The sequence below is a fragment of the Calidris pugnax genome, unplaced genomic scaffold, assembly GCF_001431845.1.
Source record: "Calidris pugnax isolate Ruff unplaced genomic scaffold, ASM143184v1 scaffold371, whole genome shotgun sequence".
Taxonomy (NCBI): domain Eukaryota; kingdom Metazoa; phylum Chordata; class Aves; order Charadriiformes; family Scolopacidae; genus Calidris; species Calidris pugnax.
Window position 1 is genome coordinate 941285 of NW_015091373.1, and position 7140 is coordinate 948424.

The following is a 7140-nucleotide window of genomic DNA, read 5'->3' on the forward strand; positions in this document are numbered from 1 at the left end:
TAACGCGGCATCCATCTCAAACTAAGGCTGGCCGATTTTTGGTTGCTGCTCAGTGAATTTGGCCCTTTACTTGCTTCCAAAGAGTACGTGCAGTCCTAGCAAAGCAGAAGGCAGCAGAATTTTTGGAAGCCCAAAAACACAGCCAGGGTAATGCATTAGAGACCATTCTCGATACTCACAGTGTCTGGAGACTGAAGGTTGGAAGAATCATTGAGGCACTAACACCAGAACAAAATCAGGGAGACCGAGGGGAAGAAAGAGAGGATCCCTGTGTGGATTGGTGTTTTTTCTAGCTGGGAGAGAGCTCAGAGCACAGGATTGGAGCTGCAGCAGTAGCTGAAGCCTGGGTTTGTTTTGCAGCCCCTCTGCTCTGGGGAGACACCCCCCAGTGCTGCCTCCAGCTCTGGGGCCACCAACATCAGAAGGACATGGACCTGCTGGAGTGGGGCCAGAGGAGGCCCCGGAGATGCTGGGAGGGCTGGAGCCCCTCTGCTGGGAGGGGGGGCTGAGAGAGTTGGGGGAGTTCAGCCTGGAGAAGAGAAGGCTCCGGGGAGACCTTGGAGCCCCTTCCAGTCCCTCAAGGGGCTCCAGGAGAGATGGGGGGGGGGACTCTGGATCAGGGAGGGGAGTGATGGGACGAGGGGAAAGGGTTTGAAGCTGAAAAAGAAGAGATTGAGGTTAGATTTTGGGAAGAACTTGTTTATTTTGAGGGTGGTGAGAGCCTGGCCCAGGTTGGCCAGAGAAGCTGTGGCTGCCCCATCCCTGGAGGGGTTCAAGGGCAGGTTGGAGGGGGCTTGGAGCAACCTGGGCTGGTGGGAGGTGGCCCTGGGTGGGACTCGATGATCTTCAAGGTCCCTTCCCACCCAAACCATTCCATGCTTCAAGCTCCATGAACAGGCTCCCCCCAGCAGCTCGTCCCTGCCCCGTGGGTCCAGGTGGGATCCTGGTGCCCGGTCACGCTCCTGGTTGACCCCCGTGGGAAGCGTCCATCTCCCGGTGTCCTCCATCGTCACACGAGGCTGCAGATGAGGGACAGCGTCCTGCTCCTGGCACGGGGCTTGGCAGTGGGGCTGGCGGTTGGGCTGGAGGACAGCGAGGCCAACAAGGCGTTATGGGGTGTGGGGTGCCTGGTGGGATGCAGAATAGGGGGGTGGGGGGGAATTCCATAAGGGGTGCTTCAATCCTTCTTCAGATCTCAGATCAGAGATGAAAGCACTGCTGAGGAGAAGGATCTGGGGGTCCTGGTGGCCAGTAAACTCTCCAGGAGCCAGCAATGGGCCCTGGTGGCCAAGAGGCCAATGGGATCCTGGGCTGCGGAGGGAAGAGTGTGGCCAGGAGGTGGAGGGAGGTCATTCTCCCCCTCTGCTCTGCACTGGGGAGGCCACAACTGGAATCCTGCCTCCAGTTCTGGGCTCCCCAGTTCCAGAGAGACAGGGAACTGCTGGAGAGAGTCCAGCGTAGGGCAACAGAGATGCTGGAGGGATTGGGGCATCTCCCTGCTGAGGAAAGGCTGAGAGAGCTGGGGCTCTTCAGCCTGGAGAAGAGAAGGCTGAGGGGAGACCTTCTTAATGCTTCCCAGGATCTAAAGGGTGGGTTGAAGGAGGATGGAGCCAGACTCTTCTCAGTGGTTCCCAGGGACAGGACGAGAGGCAACGGGCACAAGCTGGACCAGGGGAAGTTCCCCTCCAATGTGAGGCAGAACTTGTTTGGGGTGAGGGTGGCAGAGCCCTGGCAGAGGCTGCCCAGGGAGGGTGTGGAGTCCCCTTCTCTGGAGATCTTCAAGCCCCAATGGATGCTCCTGAGTGATGTGCTCTGGGCAGCCCTGCTTTGGCCGGGGAGTGGGACCAGGGGATCTCTGGAGATCCCTTCCAACTCCAACAATTCCCTGATTCCCTGATCTGCTGCCCCCTCCATAGGGCTGGGTGTTGGGGTGGCTACAAGGTGCCAAAATGCCAAGCCCCTGTGATTTTGGGCTTGGGGACACGGCCGTTGTGAGGAGTGGGGGTGTCCAAATCCCCTCTAGGGGGTCTCCATTCCTGAACCCTCCCCTCAGAGGACACCCCAGAGTGTCACTTACCGCTCTGGGGGCCTCCGCCGGGGGGGCTGGTGGCCACGATGCCCTGGGAAACGCAGGGTGAGAACCACAGCCCTTGGCTGGTTGGGGAAGCCCAGCCCCAGTTGTGTTTGGTACTTACTTGGCCGGTGGCGCGGTGGGGCCGGGCACGGGTGGGTGGTCCTCAGGTTACTGGGGGCAAAGCAGAGATGGTGCTTCAGGAGGAGGTGATGGAGAGCGTAGGACCATAGGATGGTTTGGGTGAGAAGGGACCTCAAAGACCATCTGCCCCCCCCTGCCCTGGGCAGGAACACCTCCCACCAGCCCAGGTTGCCCCAGTGAGCTATAGGGTGACCCTACTCCTCACCCACTCACACCTCCAGCCCCTCAGCCCCCCAGAACCTGTGGTGGTAGGCACATCCTTCCCAGGATGGTCTTGCTTATAGACTCATAGAATGGTTTGGGTGGGAAGGGCCCTCAAAGACCATCCAGTCCCCAACCTGCCCTGGGCAGGGACACCTCCCACCACACCAGGTTGCTCCAAGCCCCCTCCAACCGGCCGTTGAACCCCTCCAGGGATGGGGCAGCCACAGCTTCTCTGGGCAACCTGGGCCAGGCTCTCACCACCCTCACACCAAAGAACTTCTGCCCCACATCTCAGCTCCATCTCCCCCCTTTCAGTCTCAAACCCTTCCCCCTCCTCCTAGGGCTCCCCTCCCTGATCCAGAGTCCCCCGCAGCTGTCCTGGAGGCCCTTGAGGGAGTGGAAGGGGCTCCAAGGTCTCCCTGGAGCCTTCTCTTCTCCAGGCTGAACCCCCCAACTCTCTCAGTGTGACAAACTCCATTGTCACATCGAAAACTAAACCTCCCCAAATTCCATCCTGAGTTACCCCAAAACAGGCTTTCCAGAATTATGCATCTTTTAAAATCTCTGCATTTTCTCCTTTACCTCCAACACGTCCCTGGGGCGATGCCACCCGTTGTGTTTTTTTGCTACGTGTCAGGGATACGTGGGTGCGAGGAGCTGTATTTTTTGGGGTGCCGCCCCCAAAAATACCTCGCCCACCCACCCGTTAGCGTGGGGCTGACTGTGAGACCCTGGAGCTGCGCTGGGACCATCCTCATCCTCCCCAGAGATGTCCAGGTGGCCACGTGGGTCCTGGGGCTTCAGTGTGGGGCCATCAGCTGGGACTGCTCTCGTGTCTGTGGGGAGAAAGGGCAACCAGGAGTGGGGTCCTGGACTGAGCCGAAACCCTGGATCCGGCAAAATTTGGGTGTTTGGCTCAAGGAAATTGTTTATGTTTCATTTTGGTTTTATTTCAAGTTCTTACCTGAACGCCCGGGATGTGGAGCCGGCGCAGGCGCCTCCAGCTTGTCCCCAGGCTGGGCTTTCCCCCCGAAGGACCTGGGGTGGAAGGAAGGAGGATTTATCTCCTGGATGATGCTGGAAAAACTCCCCCATGGAGGAAGGACGGACGGGATGGCAGCTTCCCTACTCACACCTCGCTCCCCCGCAGCCGTGTCCTGCTGGCGTGGGGCAGCGTGGGGCGGAACCGCAGCCGGCCGGGGTCCTGCGAGGGTGGAGGGATGGCCTGGGGTTGTCCTCCTGCCCCCCAAAACCACCTTTCTCCACCAACCCCACCCCATCTGCCCCCAACACCCCCCATCTGCCCCCTTGTCCCCGGGGTGATGCTCACCGGGGCGGGTGGCCGGACCCCCCCGTGGCCGTGGGGGCAGAGCTGGTGCTGGATGGCCTGGGTGAGCTTGTGGACCACCCGCTCACGGGCAGCTCTGGGGGTGTCCTGCGGAGGAGAGACCCCGAGGGGGGGGCTGGGATGAGCGGGAATGTCCCCAGAGATGGGACACAAGTCCCGGGATGCTTGGGGAGGGTCGGGCCCCAGGGTTTTCCCTGGGGGGTCTTACCTGGCAGCGGGAGAGCAACGTCAGGGCCTCCTTGTAGTGCCCGATGGCTTTCTGGGGGTGTCCCAGGTGGAAGCAGGCGGATCCCAGCCCCTCGCACGCCTGCCACTGGCCCTGCACGTCCCCTGGGCAGAGAAGGGAAGGGCAGCCTCAGAGCTGGCCCAGCTCATGGCAGCCGAGGTCCTGGGGAGGGAGCATGGCTGGTGCCCCACGCTGTGTGGGGCGGTGACGCTCCCCAGGGACAGGGGGGCATCCAGAGGGACATGGACAGGCTGGAGAGGGGGGACCGTGTGACCCCCGTGGGGTCCAACCGGACCAAGGGCAGGGTCCTCAACCTGGGTGGGGGCAGCCCCTGGTCCCAGCCCAGGCTGGGGATGGAGGGATGGGGAGCAGCCCCAAGGAGAAGGGGCTGGGGGGGCTGGGGGTGGGGGGAAAGGTGGCCATAGGCTGGCAATGTGCACTGCCATCCCAGCAAGCCCCCCTAACCCCATGGGCTGCACCCCCAGGGCGAGGGGGGGGATTCTGCCCCTCTGCTCCGCTCTGGGGAGACACCCCCCCCACCCAGTGCTGCCTCCAGCTCTGGGGCCACCAACATCCCAAGGACATGGAGCTGTTGGAGCGGGGCCAGAGGAGGCCTCGGAGATGCTGGGAGGGCTGGAGCCCCTCTGCTGGGAGGGGGGGCTGAGAGAGTTGGGGGGGTTCAGCCTGGAGAAGAGAAGGCTCCGGGGAGACCTTGGAGCCCCTTCCAGTCCCTCAAGGGCCTCCAGGAGAGATGGGGGGGACTCTGGATCAGGGAGGGGAGCAATGGGACGAGGGGGAAGGGTTTGAAGCTGAAAGAGGGGAGATGGAGCTGAGATGTGGGGCAGAAGTTCTTTGGTGTGAGGGTGGTGAGAGCCTGGCCCAGGTTGCCCTGAGAAGCTGTGGCTGCCCCATTCCTGGAGGGGTTCAAGGGCAGGTTGGAGGGGGCTTGGAGCAACCTGGGCTGGTGGGAGGTGGCCCTTCCACTAGAAGGGATGGAGCTGGATGATCTTTAAGGTCCCTTCCCACCCAAACCATTCCATGTTTCTCTGATACCCTTTGGATGCAGCACATGCCTGGCTCAACCCTGCTCAGCATCCGGATGCTGCAGACCCCCCCCAGCAGAGGGATGGTTTCCCTGTGCCCCCCCTTACCCGTGTCCCTGAAGGCTTGCAGGGCGTGCAGGTAGTTCTCCACGGCAGCCTGGTGTTTCCCCAGCCGGCTGCAGGCGTACCCCAGGTTCCCGAAGCACTGTCCCTGCGCCCTCCGGTTCCCCAGGGAGCCTGGAATGGGGAAGAGGAGGCTCCATCCCAGCCTGGCACGGCCAGGAATGCCGGGAAGGAGCGATACCCACCGTGCAGCGCCGCCGCTCGCCGGTGCCAGCCCAGGGCCGAGCCGAAGCTGCGCAGGGCGTTGTGGGCAGCCCCCAGGTTCTGCAGCGCCGCAGCCTCCCCGCGCCGGTCCTGCTCCTGGCTGCAGACCTCCAGGGCTCGCTGGAAGCTCTCGGTGGCCAAGGAGAAGATGCGGAGCTGGGAGTAGCCGAGGCCGATGTCGTTGTAGAGTTTCCCTGCGGGATGGAGAAGGAAAAAAGCTGGGTGCGGGCGCTGCTCTCTGATTCATGGATTTGACAGAGTTGCAAGAGATCATCTGATCCTTCTAGAGATCATCTGGTCCCACTCCCCGGCCAAAGCAGGGCTGCCCAGAGCACATCACTCAGGAGTGTCCACTGGGGCTTGAAGATCTCCAGAGAAAGGGACTCCACACCCTCCCTGGGCAGCCTCTGCCAGGGCTCTGCCACCCTCACCCCAAACAAGTTCTTCCTCAGATTTCAGTGGAACTTCCCCTGGTCCAGCTTGTGCCCGTTGCCCCTCGTCCTGTCCCTGGGCACCACTGAGAAGAGTCTGGCTCCATCCTCCTTCAACCCACCCTTTAGATACTGGGAAGCATTAAGAAGGTCTCCCCTCAGCCTTCTCTTCTCCAGGCTGAAGAGCCCCAGCTCTCTCCGCAGCAGGGAGATGCTCCAATCCCTCCAGCATCTCTGTTGCCCTTCGCTGGACTCTCTCCAGCAGTTCCCTGTCTCTCTGGAACTGGGGAGCCCAGAACTGGAGGCAGGATTCCAGTTGTGGCCTCCCCAGTGCAGAGCAGAGGGGGAGAATGACCTCCCTCCACCTCCTGGCCACACTCTTCCCTCCGCAGCCCAGGATCCCATTGGCCTCTTGGCCACCAGGGCCCATTGCTGGCTCCTGGAGAGTTTAGTGGCCACCAGGACCCCCAGATCCTTCTCCTCAGAGGTGCTTTCCAGAAGATCCACCCCTAACTGATACTGGTGCCTGGGGTTCTTCCTCCCCAAGCACCAGGGAGGGCAGGTTGTGGGGTGCCGTTACCTCGCAGGGCAGGGTCGGGGATGCTCCGGCAGAGCGAGCGACACTGGGCCAGGACCCCCGCGATCTCCGCCGCCCCGAAGCTCCGGCTCTGCAGCATGGAGGTGCTGGCCCTGCTCAGGGCCATTGCTGCCACCTCAGGACTGGCCACCTCCGCCAAGTAGCCATGGACCACCTCCAAGAAGCGCCGCGTCGCCCGCGTGGGCTCCCGCATCCCCAGGTGGCAGCGGCCCACCCGCACCTGCGTCCCCGCACGACCACCAGCCCCCCCAGCACTACCCCCTCCGCCGAAATATTCCAGAGCCTTCGGAAAATTGGGAGCCGCTCCCCCCTCCAAATCAAGTTCCCCCCGGTGCCCCCTGCCACCTCCCTCCGAGGGCCTGGACTGGAGGAGGAACTCGAGGTCCTTTTTGGGCTTCCCCATCTCCATGTAGGTAGCCCCCAGGTTGAAGGCAAAACCTCTGTGGAGTTGGGGGGCAGCTGTGCCCCCTGGGAAGAGAAGTGCCCCCCTGCAGCACCCCACTGCCTCCTGCACATCGCCCAGTGCCCGGCCCCCGGCTCGTCTCAGCCCCTCCATCTCATCCCCTCCTTCCTGGGCATCATCCACCGCCTCCAGCTTCTCCTTCCTTTTTTTCCGGCTCTTCTTCCCTTCGGAAGGGGCTGGGGGGGCCGGGGGGGCTGGGGGCTGTGCCCCCGGGTCAGCAGCACCCCCGGACGCCATGGGCAGCGTGAGAGACCTGCCTGCAAGAGAGAAGCTTCTTGAAACCTC